The 20,321-nt window shown below is 36.7% G+C and overlaps 1 long non-coding RNA gene across 1 annotated transcript in view; it reads right to left on the reverse strand.

The window, feature by feature from the left end:
- Nucleotides 1-1,835: 1,835 nt before the first annotated feature.
- LOC122808025 overlaps nt 1,836-20,321 on the reverse strand; it is a 109,779-nt gene continuing 91,293 nt past the window's right edge. The window contains exon 3 of the long non-coding RNA XR_006365763.1: nt 1,836-2,050. This is a non-coding gene — a long non-coding RNA (uncharacterized LOC122808025). The remainder of the gene's footprint in view (nt 2,051-20,321) is intronic.

Consider the following 20,321-nt stretch of genomic DNA (forward strand, 5'->3'; position numbering starts at 1 on the left):
TACAGAAACAAAAAATATAAATCATTGAAAATCTCAGGTACTTAAGCCAAAGTGGTCCAAGCAAGAAAGACAAAATATATTGGTATTTGCCAGTGAACTTGATGCATCCAAATACCAGTATATCAGGTCCATTCTTTCAACTAAATAGACAAATAAATAGACAGCTAGAGATGTAAATATTGATAAAGTTATATCCTTTAAGGGGTTATAAATATGAAACTTCGACAAAGATTATATAGGAGGCTTGGCCCAATTCAGTTTTATCCCAAGGCTGTTCTTTTAAAACATTTTAGTAGAATGGCTTTAATTGGTCAGCAATGACATAGAATCACATCAAGAGAATTTGCTATATTGTCCATTATATGGTCACTGAAATATTCTGACATTAACAGAGGGATTTCTACTATGGATTGCAGCTTGAATAACTTCTTGATACTATTGTTAAATCCAAGTCTTGATTTGATTAAGATTGCTGAAGATTTTATGACAAAGTATACTGATTAATTTATAAAAATGCAATGTGACATATGTGGCATCTTTAGTGTGTGTTTTCTGTTTTTGTTATCCCTAAAGACTCAAAAGTATGTTCTCATGAGTATTTACCTGTTCTATTACCTCATACTCATCCATAATGAAAGTCTGCCTTTTACCATGTGAAGGTGTTTACCCTTTAAGAATAAGAAGGTGTAATGAGCACTGTTAACCTCTAGTTGCCAAATTTAAACAAAGTAATTGAGGCAGCTTGTGAGCTCTAATTATACCTCTAACAACTCAGATTTGACTAATTGCAAAGGAGATTAAGAAGCTCAATACAGAGCGATGGCAGGGAACATATGATGATTCTATGAGGTGAGGTAGGGACTTTTACAGGTCTCACAGCAGGAGCAGAACCTGGGAAAAATTGATGGTGTGCCATGCACTATGCTGACACTTAGTCACACAAGATCAGTCAGGTAATACATCTACATATACCACTGCATTGTTCAAAAAGGCATACACACATCCTGTGTTTCAACTAGCAAATAAAAGATCATGCCCTTTGCCTTTCTTACCTAATATCGCTAAATTCCAGGATGAAGAGAACAATGAAAGGGTTAATAATATAGTGTGATTCAATGGTTGTGGGTAATTAAAAATAATGACTTCAGTCAGATGGAATGCTATCTTTTGGTTATAAAATTTATAACTGTAAAGTACAAACAAAATGAAAACTCCAGCAAAGCTAGAATCTCCACTGAGTGACCGCCCAAACCTCTTGTATCAGAGGCACATGGGATACATGCAAATGACCCTTATGAACATTAGGTGTTTCAGCTAATTGGTGATTCTGAATGCCCATGACTTGTTTTGCCATTTTAATGGACAATTTCAGGCCAATAAAGCCAAACCCCACTAGCTGTGGATATGCATATTTCGGCCTTGTTATGACCTCATCAGCCCAGCACAAGCAGAGTGTTTGACTAAGCATAAGAAACACAGGGCTGTTATACCCAGATGATGTCCATTATCATAACTGAAACGTATGGAAACATTTGCTGTGCATTTTGGATTTACAAGTGTTTGCTGTATGCAAGTAAGTTATAAACATATCCTAGTTATTATGAAGGACACAGGGTTCCTACTGTTGTTGGGTTTATTATTTAATGTATAGTACACAATTCAATGTGACAAAATATTCAGTGACGTCTTTGTGTAATGACTCATGGCTATAAGAGTTAGAGGTAAAGAACGTGCAACACTCATTTATGTTCGCTGGCTGAAGGATACAAGCTATATACCTGCTTTTAACAAAGTCATTCATTAAAAGCAATAAAATAAATATACACAGTGGCAAATTGCTTGCTAGCAAATATTTTATTACTTTTTCAAATTTAACTGCAATAATGAACATCTCCAAGCTTTATGATTGCTCGCTGGCAGGATATTTGTAAAAGTAACCAGCTCATGAGTTTTGATTGACAGACCTTCAGTGGCTGCAGTGATGCTATTTCTTTCCATGTGGCTGTCTTTGTTGTTGTTCTCCTCTGCGCCTTCCTCCAGGAGGACTAGTCTAAATAGAAAGCAAAGAAACATTACTACAAAGGGTGGGATGAAAGTGGAAGATACTGATTTAGCTCTAAGAAGATTACATTTACTAACTAGTTCTGTGTCCTGACCCCTGTTGAGAACTGTACTGAGATAATCAAGAGAACAGTGGACATTGACAGCAACAGAGACAGATTTATGAATTTAATGAATGCAATGTATACATAAATGTGTTTCTTTTTATTTCAATTGATTGGAGTGTTTGCTGCTATATTTTATATTAATCTGTGTCCATAAGATATTTTGGTAATGCACTTATGCAATGGACTTTATTCTATTTCTAATAGAAGTAGTTACACCAGAAAAGTAATATTTAAAAAATAGTAATGTTTTTGGGTCACAGCTTAAAAATGGAACTGAAAGCAAGTTATTGTTGAACAATGCTCCCATAAACAAACTTACATTAGTAAGTAAGTAAGTAAGTAAGTAAATAAATAATTAAATAAATAAATATGACTTCCCTTATTTATTTTCAGTCATAGGATATATCTTATAACCTTTACTACTAGTTTCATAGATTGCAAATCATAATATAGAAAAAACAAGACAGAATTTTGAATCTTGACAATCTGAGGCATGAAATTATTTACTATAAAAAATATCCATATTATGTATGTATGGATTTATGTACATATGTATTTATTTATTTATTTCATGTTTTACTGACTGTCTTAGTCCCAGCTTGGTCTATAACTAATTTTCAGGGAGACCTGAAATGGTATTCATACCCGCGGTGGTGGTGCTGTGGTAGCGTTGTCGCCTCACAGTAAGATGCTGTCCGGTTCGATTCTCAGCTAGAGCGTCTTCTGCATGGAGACATGCGTGAATGGGCGTACCTTCGTTGAAGGTTGTGCATCAGGCTTGGCAAGCCAGTACGTAAAAATGAAACTGCCATTCATTAGCGGACCGGAGTTCTGCTGTGGTGACCCCTAACCGGGAAAAGCTGAAAGACAGAAGACCTGAAATGGTATTCATAATGACTGGGGGAATTTCACTGGGACACAAGGAATATTTCCTTACTTCCTGTAAGGCAACTGTGAGCCTTGCAATACAGTGACAAGGAGGATTGAAAAGTAAGGGGGTTTCAGTCTTACTCAATTGCATATCCATGCTGCTACACTAATGAAGGTAACTTATTATTTATTTATTGCTTAATTGACATTTAATTGACATTTGTTAACTGGGTTAGTTCAACTGAGCCAGGGGCCCATTTTCAGTGGAGACCCAAGGAGAAAAGCTCCAGAAATAATACAAGTAATTATGATATTTGCAAAATATTAAAGGTCAGAAATATACTACAAGTCAAAAATGTGTGCACAGCAGTACAATGCATAGGTCAAATAACAATTAAGTACAATTTCCAAAATTTGAGAACATCAGTATATAGCATAGGCCAAACAGCAATTAAAAGGTTTAGAAAATATTACACTAAGGAGTACAGTATGAATACAGTTTAACAATTAAAAGGTTTAGGGAATATTACACTAAGGAGTACAATATGAATACAGTTTAACAATTAAAAGGTTTAGAGAATATTACACTAAGGAATGCAGTATGAATACAGTTTAACAATTAAAAGGTTTAGAGAATATTACACTAAGGAGTACAGTATGAATACAGTTTAACATTTAAAAGGTTTAGAGAATATTACACCAAGGAGTACAGTATGAATACAGTTTAACAATTAAAAGGTTTAGAGAATATTACACTAAGGCATACAGTATGAATACAGTTTAACAATTAAAAGGTTTAGAGAATATTACACTAAGGCATACAGTATGAATACAGTTTAACAATTAAAAGGTTTAGAGAATATTATACAGTTTAACAATTAAAAGGTTTAGAGAATATTACACTAAGGCATACAGTATGAATACAGTTTAACAATTAAAAGGTTTAGAGAATATTACTGTCAGAAAAATATGTATTATTGTGTGTATTAGTAATATGCTTAGTGCATTTAGAGCTTGAAAAGGGTTAACACATTTATTTTATTTCATACTGCATAAATCTGTACAAACTGCAGATGCTTTCTGACCTTGTATTATTAGCTAAAATCTTGCTTGTGCCTTGGAAATTTACTGAGAAGCAGATGATTTCTGCTTGCATTAGGAAAATAATGAATAGAACAATACTACTTGTATAAACCTAGACAAGGAGTTCCACTCGTGCTATGAGAAAATACACAGCTGTAGAAGTTACAGATAATTAGGACAAAGCTTGCTTGAAAATATGAACTGCAATCAGCATTTTCTTGTATCTGTATTAGAAGAGCACATTGAAATGTAACACTGTACAATAGAAGCTTGTAAATGGATTACTGATCACCAAGGCCAGGTTGTTTTTCTGAAAAGTTTCTCACAAATCTAGTCATGTCAGCAGAAAATCTGAGTAACATCTGCTGTAGAACAATGCTAAAAGTTGTGTTTGATTACGTCACCTTAGAAGGCCATGTCTTGTAAAACAATATAAGAATGAATGTACTTCCTGTTAGTAGTTAGACAAATCCTTGTATTTGCATGCTTTTGTCTCCTGGCGGCAAGTAAATTAAAGTGCCTTAACTGAACCTTATGTGTATTGGTCTTTGAAGTTTTTTCCTTTGACAATTACACTAAGGAGTACAGTATGAATACAGTTTAACAATTAAAAGGTTTAGAGAATATTACACTAAAGCGTACAGTAAGAATACAGTTTAACAATTAAAAGGTTTAGAGAATATTACACTAAAGTGTACAGTATGAATACAGTTTAACAATTAAAAGGTTTAGAGAATATTACACTAAGGAGTACAGTATGAATATAGTTTAACAATTAAAAGGTTTAGAGAATATTACACTAAAGCGTACAGTAAGAACACAGTTTAACAATTAAAAGGTTTAGAGAATATTACACTAAAGTGTACAGTATGAATACAGTTTAACAATTAAAAGGTTTAGAGAATATTACACTAAGGAGTAGAGTATGAATAGAGTTTAACAACTAAAAGGTTTAGAGAGTATTACACTAAGGAGTACAGTATGAATAGAGTTTAACAATTAAAAGGTTTAGAGAATATTACACTAAGGAGTACAGTATGAATACAGTTTGTTAGAGCAAGTACAAGGAGGAGTTGATAGGGAAAAGCAGGTAAGATGAGAAGAGAGGAGACTAGTTCAAGGGGGGAGTGACAAGGGCATGACCAAATCTCCAGGAGAAAAAGTTTAACTTCTTTCTTAAACAGATATTTATGATGAATGCATACACACTTAACAAATCTTAGATATGATTAATGTGCCATTTTCCTGATTTACTTGTAGATGATGAGAGGCTGTAATCTATGACTGTGAGCCCATACAGAAAGAACTTGATTTAGCTAAAGTTGGGGAGTTTTCAACTGAAACAGAGCTCACCTTACAATTATTGGACTCAGACTTGTTCTACTCCAAATGGTAAGCAGCAAAATCAGGCCAAGTGACTTCCAGACTAAATTATGTGAAAAGATAAAGAGAAGTGCTGTCAAACACTGCCAGATATTCAGTGCCCTTGATTGACATGTAAAGATAATGGCTGAGCCTGAATGTAGAAAGATTTGTGGAAATGTGGAAATAATGATTAAATCAATGATGATTTCTGCTGCATTTCAAATATAATAAATATGAACCCTTGTTTGCAGGTGTGTCTTCTCAAACACTGTCTTGCATCGACTTGGGGTTCAAATACCACAAGTAAAAGCATTAGTCCATTTTTCCTGTGGTCTGAACCCAAAGATGCTATCTTATTGACACTAAAAATAACAAAAAAGCAACAACTATGGTGGAATGCCTTTGCCATTTATGGCCAACGTTTAATCAGGAAAATGTAAATCCTGATTTATATGAGAAATCCTTGTACTGTTTTACATTTTACAGATATTTTGATTAATGGGATTTTGCCTGGAGAAAGGGGAATAGTTAATACAATTAGCTATGAAAAATGGTTATTTCATACACCTTGATAGTAAAATGTTAGTTCACAATTTTCAATATGTGTTTAGATACACAATCCAACCAAAGAAATACTTTCAGTTTTAGAAAAAAATAATCATTTTAAAAGAAATTATCTAGTTTTGAAATGCACTGAGTGCAGATGAATTGCGAGTAATACAAATCATTTTCCAAAAATGTGCACACGTGGTAGCAGAGATCATTTGTATGTGACATGCTCTGCTAATTAGACCACAAATAAAAGAACTTGTAGAAGATAATTTTATTTTCTGAAGTTTATTTATAGGAAGAACTACTTCAGGTCTCATCTTCTGAATATGACAGTGAGGGGACTGGGGTGGAAAGTGGTATATATATTTTTTATTTAATTGTGCACAAATACAGACTATTTCAGAAGAGGAAGGCAGTGTGTATAGTACAACTAATAAAGGGGGAGAGAAAATTCTTCAACATTCAAAGAAAAGGAACAAAAGAAGAGACAAATGACAAAAATGTGAATACCATAACTCAAAATGTTATTAGTTTGACAGCAACAGTATAATTTAGTGCTTGTGAACTTTAAAATATAGAATCTATCTGCTGTATTATATAATGCAAGCGACTATAACCCAGCAGGGGAGTTTTAAAATTGTAAGGGCTAGCCCATGCTTTGAGCTTCTGGGTCAGATTTATGTTCTGGTGTCACTGCCATATTTTGGAAAAATGTTTTACAGTGGCATGTTAACCTGGGTTTGGTAGTATAGATTTTGTTATTTCATGGTGCAATGTGGAGACAGATCAATGTTTATGATGCTACAATGAGAACATTATGCAAGCAATTGAAAGAAAGAGTAGAAGATTTTAGCACCAGTTTACATGATGTCAGAATGAGTAATTGTAGGCAGTAGGAGTATGCAGACAAATATTTAAAAGGTTGATAAATAGCTATAAGTTAGTATTAAGGAGACTAAAGGGTTCCATAGTTCCACTCTTATAAGGGTTACTACTTCAAGAACTGATTTCTTATAATAGATGTGTCATTATTTGATGATGCATATCAGAAACACCAGAATACAGCTTCTTATTACAAATTACAAAGTAGGAAGATAAGCGTGAATGATAATTTTGAGACATGGGTAAATGCATATTTAATTTAAGACTGGGGAGGAATTTCAATAAAGCCTACATGATTTTTTTAAACATTTTTAGATTCAAACAAGCAAGAGTCTGTGGCATGCAAATTGCCTCATAAGCAGGTGAATGTCATGCAAATCAGGCAGGTAGAACAACCCAAGCAGAAAGGCATCTGTTCAGACCCCGTGTCAGTGTCCATAGTTACGTGGTAAATTTCTGCATACAGGAGTCTAGACAGACAAAAGGGGATGTAAAACTGTAGAAATGTAGACATAAATCCCCTGAAAATGTTATCCTACATCCACATATGAGCAAATTATATAAGTGGATGTCAGAAACAGTAACGGAATAAGTTAAATTAATAATTTTTTTTTTAATAATCTTGGCATGTTTGCACCATGGGCCGCACTGCACAAACATGCTTAACAGAAAAAAAGAAAGAAAGGCCTAATGGTTAAGGTGTTTGCCTTACAAACACAAGGTGCAGTGTTTGAGTCTCACAAGAGATAATTGGCTAGGCTTACAAAGGTTCGCAAGGGCAGTTAGCCTAGTACTAACCTATGAAAGGAAAAAAAAAGAATTTTAGAATATTTGACAGAAATGTATTATAGAACATTGCGTCAGATCCCTACAATAGTGCATTGCTGCTGTTGCTAAGGTCATAGGGATATGAAGCATGCAGATTCCAGGCTGTCAGCATGGATATGTATGCAAATTAGTTGGATTTATTGAATAGCATAAAGAAGTAATTGTGTCCGCATATCCCCTTCGTGTAGGCTCTTAAACCACGTTGATGTTTACACAGGATTTGACACAGGATGTGTCTGACATCAGGGGGTGTGTCTTGTCACTTCTAGGCACTTTTAAGTTTAGGTGCATGTGTTTGCACTGAGCACCACCTCGCTGAGTGTGTTCACATGGAAAAAACACCCAGGGGAGAATGATGGTGTAGGCAGCAAGTCGTTAAAACTGGATGTATTCAATTATTAATTCTGACTGTTCTATAAGCTATGCTGCATGATGTGGTATTGTGTGCAGCACTGCACACTAAAATACGGCCATTAAATTATGCTAATTATATTGTAGGCAGATGGAATGCATCATAGTTAGCCAGTCACACATTCTGGACCTACAACAGTCCTATATAAAGTATGCATATACCGTACATTCTGATTTTCCCCCAATAATCTGGAACATTGGAGCACAGCCTTAGCAATTTTAACAGAGATAATTCTAAGGGCTGCTGCACGTCTGCTACATCTGTATGTGCTAGATGCTGAAGTTAGTGCTGTTGGTGCTGCTGACAATAGGTCTAGGCAGAGAAGGAGAAGAGTGTTCAGGCCCAGGGTAACCTTCCAGGAGCTATAGGAGCTGGAGATTGTAGAGTGCTACAGGGTAGACAGGGACATACTACAAGAACTCACTGAACTCTGCTGCCTTCAGTTCAGACCCAAAGCCAACAGAGGGGAACCCATTCCAGTGGAAACAAAGGTATGTGTAGCCCTTAGGATACTAGCTACAGGTACTTTCCAAAGACCAACTAGGGATATGACGAGGGTGTCACAGGCATCTGCATCCAGCATACTCTACCAGTTCCTGGATGCCATGCTACCACATGCCAATGAGCACATATATTTTACCCTCTTGCCTGAGGTGAGGGCCAGCAATATGCAACACTTCTACCATGTAGCAAACTACCCTGAAGTATTGGGTGCTATAGATTGCATCAAGGCACCATCTGGTGAGGAGGGTAGAATCTACGTTCGCCACAAGTGGTACCACTCCATCAACTGCCAGGTCATGTGCAATGCCGAGGGGATTATCCTGAATGCGCATGCTGGCAACCAGGCAGTTATCACGACTCCCCTATCTGGTACACATCACAGATGTTCCAGATGTTTGATAAGTGAGACATCCCAGATGGCCATTTGGTGAGCGATGCTGGCTATGCCCTGGAACTGTGGATGATGACACTCATCAGAAATGCAAACACACCCATGGAAAAATACAATAATGAGGCACACACACAAAGTAGGAACATCATAGACCATGTGTTGGGGCTTTTGAAGTCATGGTTCCGGTTGCAGTACTCTTCAGCCACATGTGCACGTGTTCACAATATGTGCTATGATACACAGTCTGATCCAGTGGAAACAGCTGCAGCAGGAACAGCAAAGGGAAGGGATACACAGCCCCCCACCAGTTTCTAGGTCACCACAGCCACAGTCACAGGAGGACTCAGAGGAAAAACCTCCTGCTGATTTCCCTGTAGACAGATGTAGGCATCCTCAGTACACCCTGGCTTTGACTAAGAGACAATGCATAGTACATTCACTGACAACTTATAGACCTAGGGACTGACACCTTACTCTTACTCACATACATATATTAAAATTAATGCCAGGCAACCCACACAACCTGCACCTATCCATGTACTGGTTGTGCACTGCTTGCATCAGACAGTCGACCCTGAAATACAGTTCTGTCAACTGCTGCATTTGCAAGATAAGTCTCTAACCTACAAAGTATTTGTAAGGATTATTATGATATGGCATTGTATGTATGAATCTGCTACATTTATGCAAGTAAATATAGTGGGCTATTTGGACAGAAGTAATATCTACATGGGACTAGAGATATCCATTCCACTATCGTGCATCCCTTAATATTCAGTAGGCTTCATGCATGGAATATTCAGACCATCAGTCAAGGGAGATGTTAGACAGAAGGGTTACAAGATATTCTGACTAATGTATATCCCAGCAGAACATGCTGTGTTATTCCCTCCACCCCCAACACAGCAGTGTTCCATTATAACTGCTTTAGCAATAACTCATCAATAGTATATCAGCAGTCCAGGCAGTCCCAGGACAGTAACACAGAAACTGATTATACATGCTATGTCTTACTTAATGCAAGAATAACAATGCACATATTTATGCTGTTCATTGTGTGATGAATGATGCCTGTCTCTCAGGCATCTTGTGTGGCTCAGTGGACTAGGGAAGTTAGCATGTGTGATGGAATTGATGGTTCTAATCTAGAAGTATCCACTTCTTTTGGATGTGAGGTAATCCTATGTTGTTCTTTACAGACTGTCAGTCTGTGTGTGGTGCAATGCTATTAACCTCTGTCACATATTAATTACATCAGACATCTGTAGAATGTCGTAGACAATTTGAGTGAAGTGCAGCACTGCAGAAACAGGGACAGATGTCATTTTTTGTAAAACAAAATCCCATACTGGAGTACAGGTAGGTGTGGGCTGGAGTCAGTTTATATGTAGTGAGAATCCCACTGGGAATGTTCATACACTTAGTTAAACAGAGCAAAATTTTGTTGCTCTTTGTAAAAATTACCTGTTATATATAGATATGTGAGATGATACATACATATATGTATACATATCTGTTTGTCACTATCTGTCTCTCCCATATATAGTGGATCTGCCTCAATGTATATGCAAATATATATATATATATATATATATATATATATATATATATATATATCTACACACACACACAGACACACACACACACACACACACACACACACACACACACACACACACACACACACATGCACACATATAAGTATATATATATATATATATATATATGTGTGTGTGTGTGTGTGTGTGTGTGTGTGTGTATCTATGTGACACCCATGCACTGGCCCAGCAATAATCAAGGAGCCTCAATCCTCACCACTAACCCCAGTGTGGGGCGTAGTGGTATCCACATAGGGGAAGGATAACAAATAAACACACAGTAAAGTACAATTTCCCTTAAGAGCACACAGAGATCACAGTCAGTCTAAAGCTAGTTTCTCCCTTTCTCTCCAGATCCCCAATAAGACTCCCCACTGGCTAAGCTATAGGGTCCAGATCTCAGCCTAGTGGGCAACCTAAAATGTCCAGCACCCTCTCTGTCCAACCAGTGCTTCATGTCCCTGCTCAAGTAGCTGACACACACACTTTGAGATAATAGTTATATACAACCACACAGACACTCCTGGGGAAGGCTAGCACAGGTTTTCCAGCTGTGCCCTTTTTCTGCCAAGTCAGAAAGGTAGTACCAGCGGCCACCACCCACTAATATCAGCTACTAAAAAGGTCCTTAACAAAGGATGTCCAATTATTACTGTGCAATATTATTATCAAAATGGTAAGTGTGACTGAATAGCAAAGCTTATTGAAGTGACTTGGACAGCATCACTATATACATGCAATGTACTCTAGAGCTTAAATTATCTCTACAAAAAACAGCCACAGTTGAAAGGTTTAAAATATATAATAATAAATAATAAAAACACAAGACAATACTTCTTACTACACAGTGCTAGTCAAGAGTTAAGAGATCACAAAGAAATACTTAAAATAATACAGTAGAAATGTTCTGACATCAATACAGAAAAAAAACTAATCTAATCTTCATAGTTCCTAGCTATATCTAAGAGAAAACACAGTTCTAAAATAAACTTACATATAGAGCAAGATAGTGCTGGTGATGTTGGATGTTCTCATGACAAACACTAAATGCCCTATGATTCTCTCTCTTTAGATTGATAACACAGTGCTGCTTCACATTACATAATTCTTAACAATTTTCTGGTTTTCCCAGGCTAACAGAAACTCAGAGTTTAATAGCCCTTTTGATCTTGCAGGAAGTCAGGAAGCCAGAGCAATAAAATACATTCTACATGTAAATTCTTGCCATTAACTCTGACTTCAAAACAATAGGCAGAATGCCTTTATCTAGACACATCATCTCCGAGTTTTGACATCAAAGACGGTCATGAAATGCTTGACTCATCAGCTTTCTTACAGCAGAATGCACTGTTGTTACATTTTTTGCAGTTTAACATCCAATACACTCTTCTCACATTTAAGAGAACAAGCCTGTGGCTTGTATTAATATTTACAAATTACAGAATTATCTACAAAAGTCTATCTAGCTAGGCTGGCAGCCTTCACCTATTTTCACACATCTCCTCCCCCCTGGAGAACTCAAGCTAGTTCTTGAAGTAACCTTTGAGAAACATTGCTTGAGAGGGTTAGGTCGATCTGAGTATACCTTACCCCATTCCCTATCTTGAGAACCCAGCTGCACTGGTATTGCTAATCCCACTGCGGTGCAACACCGACATATCTTATGCTTGCAACCCTAGGCTCCATCATAGTAACTTGGCATTTTGCTGGCTGGCTCTCTTGAACCATGTTAGGGGATTGTGACCTGTCACTACAATGAATTTCTTTCCATACAGATAAGGCTGAAGTTTCTACAGTGCCCACACTATCACTAGAAATTCCTTTTCTACAGCTGCATAGCATTCTGCCCTGGGTTGGAGCCTATGACTAAGATAAAACACTGGGTAAGTACAGCCACCCACCACATGGTTCAAAGCATCCATCTGCACAACAAATTCTTTGCTGTAATCTGGACTGGCTAACACAGGAGGTCCTCCCAAAGCTTCCTTAAGCTCCTGGAATGCCTACTTACATACTGGGGTCCACACTACCTTAGCTGGCCTCGTCTTCCTTGTCAGGTCTGTGAGTGGAGCAGCTATGGTAATATAACTGGGGACGAACTTTCTGTAGTACCCTGCTGTCCCTAAGAATTCCCTCCCCTGCTTTTTGGTAAGAGGTGCAGGCCATGCCTGAATGGCTTCTACTTTGGCAGGTTCTGGCCTGATATTACCACTCCCAACTCTATGTCCCAGGTAGGAGACCTGTGCCATACCCACCTGACATTTGCTTGGCTTAAAGGTCAACCCTGCCCTCTGCAGTCTGCCCAGCACCTCCCTGACATGTTGAAGATGCTCTTGCCAGGAATGGCTGTAGATGTCAAGATCATCTAGGTAAGCAAGGGCAAACCCTTTTGCTCCTGCTAGGACATGATCTACCCACCTCTGGAAATGTGCTGGGGCATTTTTCTTCCCAAAGGGCTTCTTTGTGAACTCATACAAGCCAAAAGGAGTCACAAAGGCAGACTTCTCTCTAGCACTGGGAGTCAAGGCCACCTGCCAGTAACCCTTGGTAAAATCAATGGTTGTAAGATACTTAGCCCCACCCAGCTGCTCTAGGGCCTCATCTGTCTTAGATATGGGGTAAGAATCTGACTCTGCGTGACTATTTTGTTAGATTTTATGAATATAAGGCTGAAATTAATTCTGTTGTAAATATGCTGAAAGAAAAAGCTTGCTTAAATCAGCAGTCATACTAAATGACCATGGCTTGGAAAATAAGGAACCTGCTGAATGGACATTTTCCCTTACAGACTTAAAAACAGGATGTATGCAAGAGCAAAAATGCAAAATCTGCTTTTAAAGAATGGACAATGACACTGTGGCAATGTGTTTCCTCAAAAATATGTTTTTTTGCATGGAAAACAGGACATGTTTATCAGCATTGGCACAAGAACAGATGTTCTTATACAAAGACCCAAATAGAATACAGGATGTTCACACTGTCAGAAAAGCTGGTCTCTTACAAGACATTGTTAAACAAGGAAACTTAGTATTGTTTCTACAGGATGAGCAATTCTCCAAAATAGAATATCAAGAGGAAATGTATATGTTTATGCATGACCAAAAGTGTATATAAAGAGCTGTATAAATCCAGTTATGTTAGAGGTATGGTAGGGACTCATTTGTCCTGAGGTAAATGTTATATCTCTCACATCATCTGTACTATTATTTTATTTATTTATTTATTTTACATTTGTTAACCGGGAAGTAAATTTGGAACAGTACTTTTAAGCTGCAACGTTGTTCCGTTTGGTTTATTATAAAAAGTTATTTGTTACTGCTCTCTAAAGTTGATGCTGCAAAGTATATTCTCTCATCAGTGTATATTCTGCAAGTTTCTGTATGCAACAGACTGTGAATGCAAATATAACCAGACTTTGAATTTTAGCAGAATCCAGCCAGCAAGACTGAGTGTCTTAAGAACACTTCAGATCCCACAGCAAGCAGCAAGCAAGTAAGCAGAGCATCCCTATAATTTTTCAATGGCAAACTACACTGCATTTGAACCTACAATCTGCAATTCAAACACAGGGGGAGTGATGGTAAGCCCTGCAGAGGGTCACTTCAGTCAAATTGCAGTAACTAACATTTGTACATATGTGTAAATCCTAAACAGAAGTATTCCAGTTTATGCAGCTTGCAGTAGTAGTTTTTTAGACATCTAAAATCCGGAGTGAGACTAGTTCAAGAAATTCGCAGTGCCATAAATTCTTCAAGAAAAGGTGAATGTCCACTAGCACAGTAGTCCGCTGCCTGTTGTGCTTCACCAGCTTCTCAAGTGACTCTGAAAAATTTCTAGCCATCAGCAACAGCAGCCTGATCACCTGTTTTCTTGCTAACTGGTAAGACTATTTTCTGTGTCACATATTTAGTATGGATGATGTTAAACAGTTTGTATATTCTTAAGACAGTTTGTATATTCTTACATAGTTTGTATATTCTTAGACAGTTTGTATATTAGATAGTATGGATATTATTTATAATTCATGCAGGAGTAAACCAAACTTTAGCAAATTGCTATGTTGGTATACACAGCACATTAGTAAATGTAAAACCTTATTAGGGCAGGTTGATAGTAAGGCATTATGCAAATGTATTACAATATTTGACTGGTATCTCAAAGAAAACCATGTGGAATATGACAAATGTTTATTGTGTGCTTCACCAAAAACTGCATTTTGTGTATTATGCCATAAAATAATATTGCATCATATTGCTAACAAAAATAGACTGTAAAGACAGATCTGTTCATGATAAAGAACTAATTAAGGGTAAAGTGTTTCCATTACATTCTGATGTTGAACAGTTATGTCCTGTCACCACATGTGAGTCAAATCATTTACTGATAAAACCCCTAGTACATTTTGTTACAAAGGAATGCAGTAAACTTCTAAAAGACAGACATAATGAGTTCAGGAAGCTTAGACAAGTTATACATACATATTTTCAAAAGTGCATAGGAGTTTCAAATTTAGCAGAACAGCTTACTAAAGAATGTCAGAAAGACCATGCAACATTACAGGAAATTCAACAGCAGTTGCAGGATAAAGGAAATAAATTAGCTGAACTGACAGAGACTGGGAACTTCCAGCATACACAGTTAATCTGTGCAAAATAAATATATTTTATAATATGTTTATGTTTTGAAAATGGTTAAGCATGCATGCTAGGATGGTAGGGACATGACATGCTTGTATAAAGATATACATATACAAGACAGACATGCATGTGTGTTCTTTTCATCTAGAGTACATCTGTTACAATACACAAGTATAACAGGCAGACAACAGCAAATATAAATAATATAAATATAAATGTGTTGGTTAAACTAATATCTATTTTGTTTTTTACAATTTTTTATAATTGTATAGTAACACCAAACAGTTAACGTTCTAAATTTTAAAAAGAAAATCACAGATGGTATTTGTCAAACAGTTTTTGTAAAATTAATGACAGGACAGTTAAATAAAAAAATAAATAAATAATAAAACATACTGAAATCCATGTAAGCTAATTGTAATGTAGTATAAATGCATAGTTATGCAAATCACAATCACAAAAGAATTAACTATAGTTTACAGAGTATGAAATGTGAGCTCAGACCTTCCTAGACTAGATGAATAGTTACAGGAAATGTTGGAAAGATAAGATAAACAAGACTGATTGCCAGACAAGTAGCTTGAGTTTTTCTAAAGCATCATTGTTATTAAAACATAATTGTTAAAATGTTTACAGGCAACACTATTTGCTAATTATAAAATGTCACAATTGTGCATAGATGTCACTGATAATCTGTTTACAAGTAAATGTTAAAAGAAATAAAACCTCAGTTGCATCAAGTACAGCCAGCAAATGGGCTATAGTATACATACAGTTCAAATCAATTGTGCAGGAGGGAGTAAATGCCTACTAGTGGTAGTGAACAGCAAAAGCTTTATAAAAAGTTATCAAATCAGACAAAAGTCCATAATTTAATAAAATAAATGTATAACCATAGTGTTAGGCTGACATACATTCTATTCTCACAGCATAAAGCAGCTAAATAGTGCTGCAGTACTACAGGGGGAGTGGCACTTTCTCAGTTTTACACTGACTGTATAAGCAGTACTGCACAAGGGTCTGAAATAAAGCTACAGAAAAAATAAACAACAAGGGTCTGAAATAAAGCTACAGAAAAAATAAACAACAAGGGTCTGAAATAAAGCTATAGAAAAAATAAACAACAAGGGTCTGAAATAAAGCTACAGAAAAAATAAACAACAAGGGTCTGAAATAAAGCTACATAAAAATAAATAATAAGGGTCTAAAATAAAGCTACAGGAAAAAATATCTCATTCCTTCTTGACAATACTCTTTTAGGGAGAGGAAAAAACAGGTATTAGTGTATTAAAAATACTGGTAAACTGGATTAAACCTGACAGGATAAGATATTTTACAAGTTGTTAATAGCTGTATTTACAACCTGTTAAACTGTAAAGCTATACAAGAGATGGTTTAAAAAACAAGAGATGGCTTAAAATTGATTACAGCTATACAAAAGAGAGTAAAGATATGCAAAAAAATTGAACAAGATTGGTCACTATTTTTAATATGTTTTTGGCAAAACAATGTTGGTATAAAAAAGCATCAATGTTTCTAATTGCTGAGTATGTAGTTAAAAATAACAGGACATATGGATTTGGTATCAGTTCCACTAGATATTTCTAAAGAGACAAACATTTTCCAAGATTTTGCTTAATATTAATGTTATTAAATTTGTAAGATTAGACTAAATGTACTTTACAGTCTTTGTATGTACAAATGTAGAAAATTTCAGTACAAATGATAGTCTTTGTATGTACAAATGCAGAAAAATTCAGTACAAATGAAATTAATGTCTAGTAATGAATATGTGTGCAAAAAACATATTTAAAGAAAACAATGGGTTCAGGGTACCTACTAGATTAAAATGCATAAATAGCAAACAGTCTGTGTAAATACATACTGATCAGGATACATTGTAATACGTTCAAAACTAATTTGTCAAGTTGTAATATCACTGGTTTTACCCCAGTAAAATAATTGCTTTCAAATATTTATTATCTAAGCCCAGTTCAGTACTTTACCAAGATGTTAATGGGCAGTTCAAAGACATGACCACAATGTTATGGTTAAAATGACATTAAAACTGTATATTTTCAGCATTGTATAAATGCTTGCAGTAGCACATAGTTATTGTCTCTTATAGTTAATTCAACAGATGCAAAGAGTTAATGAAACCGTTCTAAGTCATAAATTAAATTCTGTGATTGCAAAAGAATAAATTGATCAAGTTAAAAAAATAGCATTAAAGCAGACACAGGTCATAATTGATAAAATATTTTGACAGAATGGTCTGCAAAAGAAAAAGTTTTAAATATATTCAGTTTTTGTAGTAATACTTAATATCATTGCATTAACTATGTAAAATTGCATTTTGACTTTTATCAAAAGAAGACTATAGGTTTGTTTCTTAATGTGTTTTCTATATAACATGTTTTGAGTATGTTTAAAAACAGAGGGAATTGTTAGATTTTATGAATATAAGGCTGAAATTAATTCTGTTGTAAATATGCTGAAAGAAAACGCTTGCTTAAATGCAGAAACAGAGTTTAGTAATATGTGATCAGCAGTCATACTAAATGACCATGGCTTGGAAAATAAGGAACCTGCTGAATGGACATTTTCCCTTACAGACTTAAAAACAGGATGTATGCAAGAGCAAAAATGCAAAATCTGCTTTTAAAGAATGGACAGTGACTCTGTGGCAATGTGTTTCCTCAAAAATATGTTTTTCTGCATGGAAAACAGGACATGTTTATCAGCATTGGCACAAGAACAGATGTTCTTATACAAAGATCCAAATAGAATACAGGATGTTCACACTGTCAGAACAATGTGTTTCCTCAAAAACATGTTTTTCTGCATGGACAACAGGACACTGTTATCAGCATTGGCAAAAGAACAGATGTTCTTATACAAATATCCAAATAGAATACAGGATGTTCACACTGTCAGAAAAGCTGGTCTCTTACAAGACATTGTTAAACAAGGAAGCTTAGTATTGTTTCTACAGGATGAGCAATTCTCCAAAATAGAATATCAAGAGGAAATGTATATGTTTATGCATGACCAAAAGTGTATATAAAGAGCTGCATAAATCCAGTTATGTTAGAGGTATGGTAGGGACTCATTTGTCCTGAGGTAAATGTTATATCTCTCACATCATCTGTACTATATGAGAAGTAAATTTGGAACAGTACTTTTAAGCTGCAACGTTGTTCCATTTGGTTTATTATAAAAAATTATTTGTTACTGCTCTCTAAAGTTGATGCTGCAAAGTATATTCTCTCATCAGTGTATATTCTGCAAGTTTCTGTATGCATCAGACTGTGAATGCAAATATAACCAGACTTTGAATTTTAGCAGAATCCAACCAGCAAGACTGAGTGTCTTAAGAAAACTTCAAATCCATCCCACAGCAAGTAAGCTCCAGCAAGAAGCAAGCAGCAAGTAAGAGCCATATCATTTTTTCATATTTAATTTCCTGTAGTCTGCACAGGACCTAGTGCTGCCATCCTTCTTCAGCACCAGCACCACTGGGGAGGCTCAGTGACTGTTGGACTCTTGAATTACCCCTAGTTCTAACATCTACTACATCTCCTCCCTCAGAGTTTGTTTGACTCTCTCAGGCACCCTATAAGGGGCCTGCCTAATAGGCCTTTGGGATCCTGTATCCACTTGGTGCTGCACTGGATAGGTGCACCCTGGTTTCCTAGAGAACATGTCCCCAAACTCCTGCAACACTGCTTGGATTCCTTGATCTTGGGTAGGAGATAGCTGCTATTACATTGCTACCCCTTCTATTGAGGAGTCAGTCCGAGCCTCACTGAGGAGGTCAGCCACCAGATCTCCCTCGTACTCCTCCTGCAATCCACTGCAAATGCTCAGCACAAGGGTCACCCTATCATGGTAAGGTTTCATCATGTTAACATGGTACAATTTGTGCCCCTGCCTCCTGCCTAGCAGTTCCACCATGTAGTTAACATCACTTACCTTCCTTATCACCTTGCAGGGTCCCTCCCAAGCAGCTTGCAGCTTGTTGTGTCTGACAGGAATGAGAACCATTACCTGCTGCTGTACAGCATACTCTCTAGATTGAGCATTCCTGTCATACCATATGTTTTTCTGTTGTTGGGCTTCTGCCAGGTTCTCCTGCACCAAGCCCATAAATTCCCTGAGCCTTGCCCTGATGTTTAGGATATATACCACAACAGACTCCTTGTGAGATTCAAATTAACCTTACCACTCATCTCAAATTAAATCTAGAGGACTCCTCACCCTATGCCCATACAGCAACTCAAAGGGTGAAAAACCTGTGGATTCCTGGGGAACCTCTCTGTAAGCAAACAACAGATGGAGCAAATATTTGTCCCACTCCCTCTTAAACTGGTCTGCAAATGCCTGTATCATAGACTTGATTGTAGAGTTTAACCTCTCAACAAGACCATTAGACTGGGGATGGTAGGGGGTGGTCTTTAGGTGTTTCACCCCACAGTACTTCCACAGACTAGCCAGCAGGTCTGATATGAAACCTTGAAAAAAAGAAGGTATGATATGAAATTGGCACCTCTATCAATCAGTATTTCTTTTGGGAAACCTACCCTGCTGAAAATATCTTACAAAGCATTTGCCACATTTTCTGCCTCAATGGAGGACATAGCCACTGCCTCAGGGTATTATGTAGCATAATCCACTACCACTAGGATATACTTTTTTCCAGTGGAACTTGGGGTACTCAGAGGCCCCACAATATCCACAGCTACCCTCAGAAATGGCTCCTCAATCACAGGCAAAGGCATCAAAGGAGCTCTCACCTTGCCTCCTGCCTTGCCTACCTTTTGGCACTGCCCCCAGGTCCTGCAGTACCCTGTTACATCTCTGGAAATTGCCCATATAACCTGCAAAGGGAATATGACGGGCTATGGCTAGAAGTGCCAGATGGTATGCTCTAGGCACTACCAACTGCTGTATTCTCTCACCTTCTAGCCCTTCCTCAGGGGTCCACTCTCTATACAATAACCCTTTGTCCCAGTATACAGAATCCCCCTT

This window comes from Protopterus annectens, chromosome 8.part0, assembly GCF_019279795.1.
Source record: "Protopterus annectens isolate FY-2018-M chromosome 8.part0, PAN1.0, whole genome shotgun sequence".
Lineage (NCBI taxonomy): Eukaryota > Metazoa > Chordata > Ceratodontiformes > Protopteridae > Protopterus > Protopterus annectens.